Source organism: Chenopodium album, chromosome 21 (genome assembly GCF_948465745.1).
Source record: "Chenopodium album chromosome 21, dcCheAlbu1.1, whole genome shotgun sequence".
Taxonomy (NCBI): domain Eukaryota; kingdom Viridiplantae; phylum Streptophyta; class Magnoliopsida; order Caryophyllales; family Amaranthaceae; genus Chenopodium; species Chenopodium album.
This window is the reverse complement of record NC_137854.1, coordinates 3612879-3626994: the sequence shown is the minus strand read 5'-3', so window position 1 is coordinate 3626994 and position 14116 is coordinate 3612879.

The window sequence follows — 14116 nt, the reverse complement described above, 5'->3', positions numbered from 1 at the left end:
GTAAGTCTTTATAATTAGCTAACTTGTGTTAAAAGGTTATTTCTTACTTATATATATAATTTATTATGCATAGATCCAATTCGAGCAAGCATAGGAAAAGGGAGAATCGCTGGCGGAATTCTCAAGTACACAGTGGGAATACTATGGGTAATTATTTCTATTATATTTCAAGATTGGTTTATGATAAACTTAATTGAAAACCTTTTTAAAAGTGCTTCTTTTTATTTTTTAGATATTGTTTTGCTTTATGAAAGAATTTTCATTTAAATATGATAGTATTGGAAAAATGGAGTGATGTGTGCTTGTGTGCTGGAAACAGTCATATTTCATTTCTTTTTTTACATGTTGTTTTTATTTTTACGGTTGGTAAGGGTTTCTAACCATCACCACATTTCTTATTTTTTTGTTATGCTTTTTTACCTATGATAACTAAATTATCGCCCTTTACGATCCAATTTTGATACAAAGGTCATAGCAAAGTGTTAGCTTAGCTAGCACTTGAATTGAAAATTAAGTGTTGAAATGTAAGACATTAGAAGCAATTGACGTATGAGGAAGGGATTATGGTGAAAATTAAAGATAGATTTTAAGTTATGCTTTGTTTAAATAATTTAATATTGAGTAAATTGAAATACTCCGATGAATGATTCTAGATTTCTAAAGAGGAAAAAAAACTATATAGATCTACTTTATTTTGGAATCTTGGACAATAATTATGGTGTTGTAAATTGTCAGCATTGTATGCTTATAAATCAGTTAATGATAAAAGTGCTCAGATTATAATAAATCTAAAAACATAGATCAATGATAAAAGTACTCAGATTTTAATATATCTTAAAACATGAGTCAGTGTATGATTAAAGTTATTCTTTTCAGACTGTGACAATGCAATGAAAAGTAACATTTAAATTGCTTTGTTTTAATGCTGTCAGATATATGTTTTATATGATACTTAATTTTTTGATAGATCATTTTATGGGATACTCATAACATATACCCGTGTTTCTAATATACAAACACGGTCAGATTTTTACACTAGGATTTTTATACTAACGAAGTATGTTGTTTAAACCATAGTCATTTTTTAAAACTGATTGGAAAAAAATGGCTTAAAAGACGCATAAACTAAATAATGCATAAGGAACCATGAAATAAGGCACCTACACAACAAATACTTATTAAAAAAGACACCCATGTATATTTTAAAAACTGGCTCAAAGACAATAAAGCTTGGAATAATTAACCCATTTATATCGCTTTTTGATTGTTAAACCGTGATTGATTTATAGTGCTTTATGCACACAATTATTTGAATGCAGGATCTAATTTTTTAAAGTTTAATTTGATAATTAACGATGCTTCTATAGCAGAAAGGGTGTATGAAATTACTTAATAGCCTTATTAAGAGAAATTTGATTTAGTATATATGAATTAGATAACAATGCTCTCATCTCTATCGATAGAGTAAAATCATTACAAAAGTTACAACATTGTATAATCTCAATGATACATTTATAGGAAAACAAGCTTCTGCCCCTTTAGCCACTACATTAATTAAAAAATGTAAAGTACATATTGGTCTTACTCAAATAAACTTAATAACACTAAAACTTCATTCCATGATCTTGCTTCGCGACTTAATTTTATTTTTGGAGACTCCAAGTTCTATCTTCAAATTACAGAACAATTGCCATGCAACCCTTTCACAGAGTAGATACTTCTTGGATAAATGAAAAGGAAATAAGAACAAACATTGGAATCCAATTACAACAGCATAAAAAGAGATGCTTTATAACAACAACAAAAAAAAAAAAAAAAACCTAAATTAGCTTATTTGTTTGACATAAAACCAAGTTCTCCTTCCTAAAGATCTACAATTAGGATAATATTAGTGAACTTATAGAATTGATATAAGTTTGATACACATAAAAATCTAATTCTTACTCTATTATAAGAATTTGATTTATACTTAATATAACTTACAAATTTAATACATAGATAGTTTCGAGCTTGTAATTTCAAAATGTGATCAACCATTATAAAATGCAAATACCTATTTTTGGAAAAAAAAAACCTAGCTGATGTAACATCTTCAATAACAATAATTATATTATTGTCGTTAAAAAGGAGATCACATCATACAATAATCTATGAGCTATGTTTGTACATCGTTCTGAAAATTAGAATTTTAGAACGATGTACTTAAGTAAATACTTTTTAGTACAATAAAATATTATTGCAAAAAGTATTCACTTGAACCGCCACATGTCATCCTACTGGCCTAGCTCTTTTAATAGAGTGGCTATATAGGAAGTTAGGCGGAGGCTAGCATCAACTTTACAGTTGACTTTAGCCACTAGCATCAACTTCACCGTTGAGTTTTAATTAAAAATAGTGATGAAGATATATCTATTAGTATCTTCAACACTCTGTTTAATTGGAAAGTAAAATAATTAAATCTGGATGCATTTATGTGTTATTGACGATTACAATAGGCTAAAAACAGAAAACTTTGAGGTAATATACATAAAATATCCATGATATGTGGATATTAAATGTGTAGAATGATTAATTTTAATTTATAGAGAATGGAAGTTTAATAGAAGCTACAAATTGTATGAGTCTAGATAGGAAAAAACTCAATTTATTTTAGGTTGATAGGGAAGAGGCAATTGAAATAATGCAAACTATGCTTTGTTATTTCCTTTTATAAACCCTTGAAACATAAAAGCAAATATATTTTCTGTAACAAAGAATCTTATACAGTGAATAGTATACTACACTTGTGAAGATGTCATGTTTAAAAATCAATTCTGATTAAAGCATTTGAATGGGTGAAATGTCATAACATATGTGATTTTATAATTAAAGCACACTTACTCAAATGGCAGAAATACAGCTTATGATTAAAGTTTCCTTTTTAAAAAGTGGTAATGTATATAATTCAGGTTATAATTCAGGCATGGCAAGCTATAAAGACCAATAAAAATTAGAACCATTGCACTGTAAAAAAACTTAGAATATAAATTCATTTAATCTATGTGGGATTTTGCAATGCAATCCGATATACCAAAGGAAAGGCAGAAAACTGTAAATAAATGAAAAAAAAAGAAAACAGCTAACCAAGAAAGCATCTACAGATTCAATATAGACCTCACATTGATAAATCAACTTTTCCAACCACTGAATCAGACACTGAATCAGAAAAATAAAGCAACTTTTTCCAGACACTGAATCAGAAAAATAAAGTTGTCTTCAACCACTCAATGTAATCTACAACAGTAAAAAGTGAAATCTTCTTGCTTGGACAAATCTTTCTATCATTCCTTATTTGCCCAACCACCACTTTTTGTTGAACCGTAGCTCTTAAAATGCAAATTATTATACAAGTAAATCTAAATAAAATTTATTTCAAGAGCAAATTTTTTCATATTGTTATCTGCCCAACCACCACCTTTTGCTCAACCGTTTTATTTATTTATTTTGACACACAAACAAATATACTTGGTAAAAACTTTTATATGATAATTGTTGGACTACTTTTATTTCAGCCGCCCCTTGAATATCATGTTTCACCAGTTAATTATGTTTAAGGTTGAAATTTGACTACATTAAGCATGCATATTTAGTAGAATATGAAAGGATACTAAGGTGAAAGAGATTTAAGAGCTCTGGGACAGATGCAACAAGCTGTGCCACTCTAGACACTGTCAGCTTGACTAAAGAATCAGAGTTATCATTAGATTCATGGTAAAAATCAAGTTCCTTAGCCAATTGAAGAACTCCTTCATTTTCTAACAAGCAGAGTTCAACTAATCTGTGAATATTTGGAGAGAGAGATTGTGAGCAACATTAAATAAATTTACAATTGCCTATGGTAGACAAATTGAAACCAAATATACAGTAAGAACATGACAAAATTTGACATGAAATTGTGTCTAGCAAGAACAAATCTAAAACTCAACAAGTGCATTATTGGCATCATAATCACCTTTCAGTATTTGATCTTACAACACTGGCACTATGATTTAGAGAAGGAATCAATGCTTGAACAACCTCAAAAATGAGACCTTTTACGAAAAATACATCATAAACCAGCTTCCTTGCAGTCAAAGGGAAGCAGGATAACCAATTGGAAGTAACATTTGCAAAATCATCAAAAGAAGAAAGAATTGTACTTATGAAGTGAATATATTGAGCTAGCAGATAATAACCTCAACCAAGTCAAGCTTCTCCAAGTCACCCAAGTCGCTTAAATTTGAGGAGAAAAAAAAAACATACAACTACAAAGTGTCTAGGCCTTAGTTCACAGAATTGAAAAGCCACCCCAAAGAGACTACAAACCAACTCAAGTTTGAGCAAAGCTTTTGACAAATTCATATGACAATTTATTTCTTTGGCCATCATGACTACTAGCTTCCACATAAAGTTTCTCTCACTGGTATACTAAGCTTCACCCTTCAGAACCGCCAATCAACAACTGTAGAACTCATGTTTAAACCATTTCCTCCTCTTCTGGCCGTTTAAGGTATAGATTGAGAGGTTTAGTAAATTACAATGGTTATAAATGTTGAAAAGAGAATGTTAAGCATCTTAATTAGCATGGAATAGTGGATGTAGGTAAGCAAGAAACTACTACATAGTGACAAGATTCATAAGTATCATTTTTCTCATTGAAAGACTTCTCCTCTTGCATCTATTTACTAAACAAAATGACCCAGGTTGTTATGATATTAATTTGTACTTCTAGCTACTGAACTTCTTTTCATCATACTGATGTAACATCAATGTATCTAACATGTCATGTCATTGAATAGCATTTAAACACGAGAAACATAAAACATACCATGAATAAAAAATCGAGCTAATGTAGGAAATGAAACTCCTTTATAGAAGACTTCCCACACTTGGTTCCTCCCCTCACTTGTATAGGGTACTTCTACTTGATTGAGCTGGAATATCAATGTCAAGAGCATCATCATACATCAACGACCCACACCAAAAATCAACAATACCTAAGATTTTACAACTGTAATCCCATAAAGACAATAACCTCCCTGCCACCCACCTCCCCCTCCCCACCAACCCACCCCCCCCCCCCGGCCCTAAGCACTATGAGTTAGAATAAGGTAAGGGTGGGTTACATTGTCGAAACTCAAGATGTAGCCAAAAAAAAAGGCATCCATTTGTGCAAGATTCACAACCTAGCAACATTAAATTTCATTTACCCATGATCATCTAGCAAGCCTTAAACATTAAAGTATATTGTTTCATGTATGCATGAACAAAGATAAAAACTTTGGTCATAGAGCCATCATGCAGTAAAAAAGTTTTTATCAATAGAAACCAAATTATATAATTAAATTTAATTATGCAAGATATAAAAATAATTCAAATTTTGCTGCCCACAAGACCGAACATTGCACTTTTGCGTTTTGGAATCTCAACTTCTACTGGCTTACAGTTGATTGAAGTTGGAAGAACCCCATCCACCATCATTTTCGTCATTGTTCTTTTGCCATAATGAATCTTTAGACTGTCCCCAAGTCACTTACCAGACCTTTTATGACTTTTACCTCAGGTTTCCTTGTCTCGCACAATCTTGTTCATTTGCATTATCATAACTCCATCCGCCCGAACTTCCTTGATCAATTTTCTTCGAAGGATTGCCAATAATTTATCCCGTGTAGATTTCTTAACACCAACATGTAGGAGATTATAGGTACTAAATGCGGAAACAACATGAATCATATTCACATAGCACCAAACCAAGGATCTCATGCATAACACATAAAGAAGTAAGAATTATACCTTTGAAGCGTGATTCCACGGTGATCGAGCAAGAACAATGGGGAGATAAAGAACCTCAAACGTGATTCCTCTACTTGGTCCACGGACACAGATTAAGACCTCCACTAATGCTAGTTAGTCGCGAAAGAACCCTTCTATCGACCTTCTACGGAGATGAACGAACGATCAACTAGCCAAGAAACACCGCGCAACACCACGTGGCCACTAGGGGTGGCCGGCCGTGGGTGAGAGGGGAGAGTGAGGGGCGTGCGTGTAAGAGAGAGAGGGTGAGGGCTTTTGGATGTTGGTTGCTTAGATTCACAATTCACTGTGTGTTAATTGTGACTTAATTAATCAACCCTAGGCAAGACTATTATTTATAGATCGTATCTCTAAATAATAGTCCAAGTCCAAATCCAAGTCCAATTCCTAATCCCACTCAAACTACACTTAGCCCAATCATACTTATGGCTAATTAATTGCTCATGAGGCCCATTAATGGGCCTCTAACTTGCTTAACCCATTACCCTTGTGTGTGACCAATATAGGATCCATTCTAAAGGGCTTTGGGCTATTTGACTAGCCCAAAGATCATCTCTCATAGTCTAGAAACAGAGGATGACGCCCCAATAGAATGAACTTATTATCTCCATAATAGTGATCCTTGATATATCTAGTAATTGCACTTATCGAAGACACAATTCCTTCAATCTCCCACTTGTCTGAGACAAGTGCGCAATATTCAAATTCCTTAAGTCATTTTGTGTCGATTTGATAATATGATTGCATCTTATGTAATCAATATTAATCTACAAATCATTTCTTTAAATCTGAGTTAGAATTACAAAACAAATGGTTACTATGTAACACATTTGAGCACGGCCATGCATTTTCTGAATTCTCCCTCTTCAAGAGGCCAAAACAAGACACATTCCTAATTTAATAGGAAGACTATATCCAATCTTTTGGCAACCAAAGCTCCCACTCAACTTCTGAAATAACCAGGAAACACCCTTTATAATCTCCAGTTACGGGCAGACGTTTGAATGTACCACAGTTATATCATCCATTGAATGAGATCAATGTTCCACTCATGTCAAAGGAATCCACTAATATATCCGGAAGCTCTATACTTGAACTTCAAAGTAGGTCTATAGTTCGATCATGCATCATTCATGCATATCCATGTGATTGACCGAGCATCACTACGCTCCTATAGCCCATGAAACTGCGCTATCCAATCAATCTTAACATGCTAGTCCAAATTGAAATCATTTATGTCCACTTTAATGATTCCGAACTAGGAACTTAAATAATGTATGAATTTTTTTTCACCTGTGGGGTTTCATTCAAAAGGTCATCAACCTAGTGAGCCCATCAATTCATAATTACTTTGGACAATTTATTTAATATTTAAACCACAATTAAATAAGAGAAATGATAATTTCTGATTAAACATAATTCTGCAAATGAATGTATTACATATGTAATTTATTTTCTCAAAACAAATAACAACTTCTAATTACACCATTCGCTTCAATCCAGTTGCACTAGTATGCTTCTCATGCTTAGGCATTGGAAGGGGTTTAGTAAGCGGATCAGCGATGTTCTCATCCGTGTGAATTTTGCTCATCTTGACATCTCCTCTGTCAACGATCTCTCGAATGAGGTAAAACTTCCTCTCTACGTGTTTGTATTTGAAGTGTGACCTAGTTTCCTTCGATTGAGCAATAGCTCCATTATTGTCACAGTATATCTCGATTCCCTTTTGAGCACTTGGTACGATATCCAGCTCAGTCAGGAACTTCTTTATCCAAACAGCTTCCTTAGCTGCTTCAACAGCAGTCAAATACTCTGATTCTATCGTAGAGTCTGCGACAGTGCTTTGCTTCGAACTCTTCCAGCTCACTGCTCCTCCATTCAGACAGAAAATGTATCCAGATTGAGATCTGAAGTCATCCCTGTCTGTTTGGAAACTCGCATCCGTATAACCTTTGACAACCAACTCATCTTCGCCACCATACACTAGAAACATTCCTTTCATCCTTCTCAAGTACTTAAGGATGTTCTTGGCAGCTGTCCAGTGTGCTTCACCTGGATTTGCCTGAAACCTGCTGCACATGCTTAGAGCATATGCAACATCCGGCCTTGTACAAATCATGGCATACATAATCGATCCTATTGCAGAAGCATAAGGAATGATAGCCATACGTCTCATTTCATCTGGCATAACCGGGCATTGAGATTTACTGAGCGTAATGCCATGGGACATGGGGAGAAAACCTCTCTTGGAGTTTGTCATCTCAAACCTGTCAAGAACCTTATCAATATAAGTCTCTTGACTTAGTCCAATCATCCTTCGAGACCTGTCTTTATGGATCTTGATTCCCAAAATGTACTCGGCTTCACCTAAGTCTTTCATGGAAAAAAAACTCTTCAACCATTGCTTGACTGACTCAAGCATTGGTATGTCATTTCCCATGAGAAGTATGTCATCCACATACAAGACTAAGAAAACTACGCTGCTCCCACTAGACTTCTTGTATACACAAGGTCCCTCTTCGCTTTTGACAAAATCAAACCTTTTGATTGCTTCATCAAAACGAAGATTCCAACTCCTGGATGCCTGCTTCAGTCCATAAATGGATTTCTCAAGCTTGCATACCTTTCTAGGATTTTCTGGATCTTCAAAACCCTCAGGTTGTGTCATATACACTTCCTCCGTCAAGAACCCATTCAAGAAGGCGGTTTTGACATCCATCTGCCAAATTTCGTAATCGAAAAATGCGGCGATCGCTAGAAGAATCCGAATGGACTTAAGCATTGCTACTGGGGAAAAAGTTTCATCATAGTCAATACCATGAATCTGTCTGTACCCTTTTGCAACCAGTCTTGCTTTATGGATGTAGGCATTTCCATCCTTGTCTGTTTTAATCTTGTAGACCCATTTGCAATCAATGGGTTTTACCCCATTAGGCAAGTCTACTAGGGTCCACACTTTATTTTCAGACATCGACTCCATTTCGGATTTCATGGCTTCAAGCCATTTATCTGAGTTGGGGCTCACCAAAGCTTGCTTGTAGGTTGTGGGTTCCTCATTCTCCAATAAGAAGATTTCAGAATCCTCGGTTAACAGAACCTCGACAAACTGTTTGTTTCTGATTCTGGTAGACCTACGTGGGGTAGGAGCAACAGTAGAAATTTTCTCTCCAACTCCTTGAAGATTTTCGCATGAATTAGATTCAAGTGGGACGATAGAAGTCTCGCTGGTGGAATTAGCTTGCTCCGACGCATGATTAATCGTTTCATGCGCCCTCGCCTCTGACGTGGTATTATCCACATCCATTTGTTGCTCGTCTCGAATTTCTTTGAGAACCACTTTACTCCCACTTGGCTTTCTAGATAGAAATTCCTTTTCTAAAAAGACACCATTGCGAGCAACAAACACTTTGTTATCTTCGCGATTGTAGAAGTAATACCCTTTTGTTTCTTTAGGATAGCCCACAAAGAAACACTTGTCTGATTTAGGGTGTAGTTTATCGCTTTGTAAACGTTTTACATAGGCTTCACATCCCCAAATCTTGAGATAAGACAAATTTGGAACTCTTCCTTTCCATAATTCATATGGTGTCTTCTCAACTGCTTTGGATGGGCTTCTGTTTAGTACTCTGGAAGCTGCTTCTAATGCATATCCCCAAAAAGATATGTGAAGATCAGTAAAGCTCATCATAGACCGAACCATGTCTAGTAGAGTCCTATTCCTCCTTTCTGACACTCCATTTAATTGAGGTGTCCCTGGAGGGGTTAATTGTGAAAGTATTCCACAATTAATCAGATGTTCATCAAATTCTTGGGTTAAGTATTCGCCACCACGATCAGATCGTAATGCCTTAATTGTTTTCCCAAGCTGGTTTTGTACTTCATTCTGGAATTCTTTGAACTTTTCAAAGGCTTCCGACTTGTTCTTCATTAAGTAAATGTAACCATATCTACTTAAATCATCAGTAAAAGTAATGAAGTAACTAAACCCACCTCTAGCTTTTGCACTCATTGGTCCACACACATCTGTATGTATGAGTCCCAAAAGGTCACTAGCTCTTTCACCTATACCCGTAAAGGGTGACTTAGTCATTTTCCCAAGCAAGCATGACTCACAGTTTTCTAATGATTCATAATCAAAAGAAGAAAGGAGTCCATCCTTATGTAATTTCTAGACGCGCTTTTGGTTAATATGTCCAAGCCTACAATGCCATAGGTAAGTTGGGTTTGAACCATCTGTTTTCTGCTTTTTATGATCTATGTTGTAGACATGAGTTGCATATTCTAAAACATACAAGCCATTGATTAACTTAGCATTAGCATATAACATATTTCCTTTCGAAATAAAACAACGTTTGTCTCTTATTTCAAATGAAAAACCTTCAGTATCTAAAACTGGAACTGAAATAATGTTTTTAGTAATGCTGGGAACGAAATAACAGTTATTAAGTACTAAAATGAGTCCAGAAGGAAGTCTCAAATGATAACTCCCAATAGCAAGTGCAGCAACTTTTGCTCCATTTCCTACTCGAAGTGTTACTTCCCCTGGATCTAGCTTCCTACTTCCTTTCAAGCCCTGCACGTCATTGACGATATGAGCACCACAACCGGTATCAAAAACCCAAGTGGAAGATGAAGTAAGATTAATCTCTACAACAAAAACATCAAGTAACTCCTTACCTTCTGTTTTCACTGGTGTGTAATGGGGACACCCTGGTGTATGGGCTTGCCATCCACCACAAAAGAAGCACTGGCAATCTCTCCTTATCAGGTACTCCTCAGCATGGTTAAGTAAGATGTTGATCAAATTTGCTGATGATCCCTCATCATTATGAGAGAGTCTTACAATGTCAAAACCAGCATGGAGCGAGAACAAGATAATGTCACGCGCAGAATCATCATCAATCGGTTTCCCAAGGATATCCATTTGATTGATCATATCAACCAATTCATTGACATGGTTCCTCACTGACTGACCAGGTAAGAGTTTCTTTGCCATTATCTTACCATGAATCCTGTAAGTCTCATACCTTAAACTGTCAGCCCAGGAATAGTAAATCTGAGGGATCGAGTTAACGATCTCTCTTACATTTGGATCGTTGACACCTCCACTACCCAATGCCCCCATGCCACCTCTACAGATAGCACGAAGACATTGATACAAGTTGGTCACCTCATACCGTCTGAACCTATTATACCAACAGTTTGGAATAGATTCCAGTATTAGGAACTTGACCCTTTGTGCATCCAAAACTAATTTCGCATGCATTTCAGGATCCCGACCAAGAGCACACTTGTTCTCAATGGGTACATATAGACGAGCTTCAAGCTTGTGGCTTGTGAGAACATTTCTCAATTCGCCCTCCCATTGCCTGTAGTTTCTGAGATTTAGCCTTAAATTGAGTTTCATTGGTAAATTTGTGTTGTCATATAAGTTATTCATCTACAAATAAAAACAAAACGAGGCAAAATTCAATAATTATGTTTCATAAATTTAAAGTACCATAAGTAATTTTAGAATTTATTGGTAACTTTAAAGCATTTTATTCAATTTTAAATTGACCCCTATCGAATAAAATGATTCCAAGATCCTTTATTTGTGCAATAATTAACCAGAGTGAGGCCCTGCAATCAACCATTACATTTTCAAGGTGAGTAAACTCTTTACTGATTACAACTCTTGTAATTCTTGGTTGAATAATTAACCATCGCATGTTTAATTATTACTCTTAGCTTCAAGGTTCTAAATGGTTTAGGTAACTTTGTTGAATATAACCAATTAAAAGTGTAGATATGCGGTCCTACCCCCACTTCCCCAAGATATATTATGATGCTCTGCTGAGGGCTGACCCATCACAAACGATCAAGGTTTTCGTCGGGTTTTTAATTGGAAAAGCTGCATCAATATTACTGGGATCTAGATTTATTATGTTGTGATTAAATAGTGAACTCTAGCGCATCATCAAGCAACATAAATAAACCTAAACATGCATAATCTACTAATGCAATAAAACATGACATAGTATGGCCCCTTAATCCTAAGAAAACTAATAAAGCAAAATGCTCCCACTTGAACCTTCATGGATCTCATCCATTTTGCTCCATTGGGCCTTCACTTCATTGGCTTTTGGATCAACTGCAACCTGTAATTTTATTCTACTCTATCTACTACTTAAATAAAATAAAATAAATTACAAAAATACTTAACGGTACGCAGACCGTATTTAGATTACAAAAATACATCACGATGCGCAGATCGTATTTAGAATCTATGGGCCATACTTGTCTATATATATAGCAATAAACAATATCATATATTATAAAGTGTCATATAATAAATCACTCATCATGCTTTCCTAAACTACAACATCGAATGTTCACAATAAAGGAAACATGGCTATAAATATCTCATATTTTAATTAATTACTGTAATTAGATAATATCATATATTATTCATGACCAATTATAAAATATCATATATTTTAATTTAGGTATGAGATAGAATCAAATCTTATTTGAATTATGGAAGATAAATCATATTTATTTTCCATGATTATCCTAACTAATTTAGGAAATTCTATCCTAATTACTAACCAATCACATATTTTAAATCAATTATTATCCATAAATAATTATGAGATAATCACATTATTTAATCAATTATTATCCAAATAGAATCTTTTGCTCCATAATTATCCAAACTTAACAAAATAACAACTTTAATTTTGTTAATTATCTTTTCAAAATTTAAACTTATCCTTTTTAAAATTTGAAATCTGATTTTATCTAAAATAAAATAAAATAATTTTTTTTTTTTTGAAAAAAGTCGCGTCAGCCACCGTGGTGTGGCCAGCCGAAGCCAGCCACGGTGGCCGCACACCTTGCGGTGTGCGCTGCCCCTGCAGTGACGCAGGAACAGCAGCAGCAGCACACGCAACGGGGTGGTGCACTGCTGCGCTGCCCCTTTGCTGCCTGATCCCAGCCCCGCCCCTCCCTCCTGGACCACCAGCAGCGGCACCACCGTGGCAGCGCCACCCAGCCGCGGTGCTGCTGCTGTAATTTCACCCTTTTTTATTTTTAAAATAAATTAAACTTTATGTGGTCCAATTAATTCCAAAACTAAATCATATTCAATTTTGAAATTAGGGTTCTTGATGAAATTAATCCCCAATTTAATTTAACACTTAAATTAAATAATTTGATCATGCAAATTCATAATTTTAACATGTAATCAAATAGATTAAATTCCTTAAACATATTACCATCGAAATAAATCAAAAATTAAACACAAAATTTCACAAATTAGGGCTAAGATTCGAAATTTTCGAAAATTAGAGTTTAGGGGTTCGAAATTTTTTTTTTTTGATTAATTTGGGGCAAAAAAACGGATCAAATTATGGCTAAAATGGAGCAAATTAAACACCTTTAATGATTCTATATTGTTGAATCACATTTAAAATAACAATTGACCCATAATTAAATTATTCTCCCTCCTAATTGAATTAAAATTGTGGATTATCAAAGAATTATTACTCAATATATGTAAATGCAAGAGGCTAACTGATACCACTGTAGGAGATTATAAGTACTAAATGCGGAAACAACATGAATCATATTCACATAGCACCAAACCAAGGATCTCATGCATAACACATAAAGAAGTAAGAATTATACCTTTGAAGCGTGATTCCACGGTGATCGAGCAAGAACAATGGGGAGATAAAGAACCTCAAACGTGATTCCTCTACTTGGTCCACGGACACAGATTAAGACCTCCACTAATGCTAGTTAGTCGCGAAAGAACCCTTCTATCGACCTTCTACGGAGATGAACGAACGATCAACTAGCCAAGAAACACCGCGCAACACCACGTGGCCACTAGGGGTGGCCGGCCGTGGGTGAGAGGGGAGAGTGAGGGGCGTGCGTGTGAGAGAGAGAGGGTGAGGGCTTTTGGATGTTGGTTGCTTAGATTCACAATTCACTGTGTGTTAATTGTGACTTAATTAATCAACCCTAGGCAAGACTATTATTTATAGATCGTATCTCTAAATAATAGTCCAAGTCCAAATCCAAGTCCAATTCCTAATCCCACTCAAACTACACTTAGCCCAATCATACTTATGGCTAATTAATTGCTCATGAGGCCCATTAATGGGCCTCTAACTTGCTTAACCCATTACCCTTGTGTGTGACCAATATAGGATCCATTCTAAAGGGCTTTGGGCTATTTGACTAGCCCAAAGATCATCTCTCATAGTCTAGCAACAGAGGATGACGCCCCAATAGA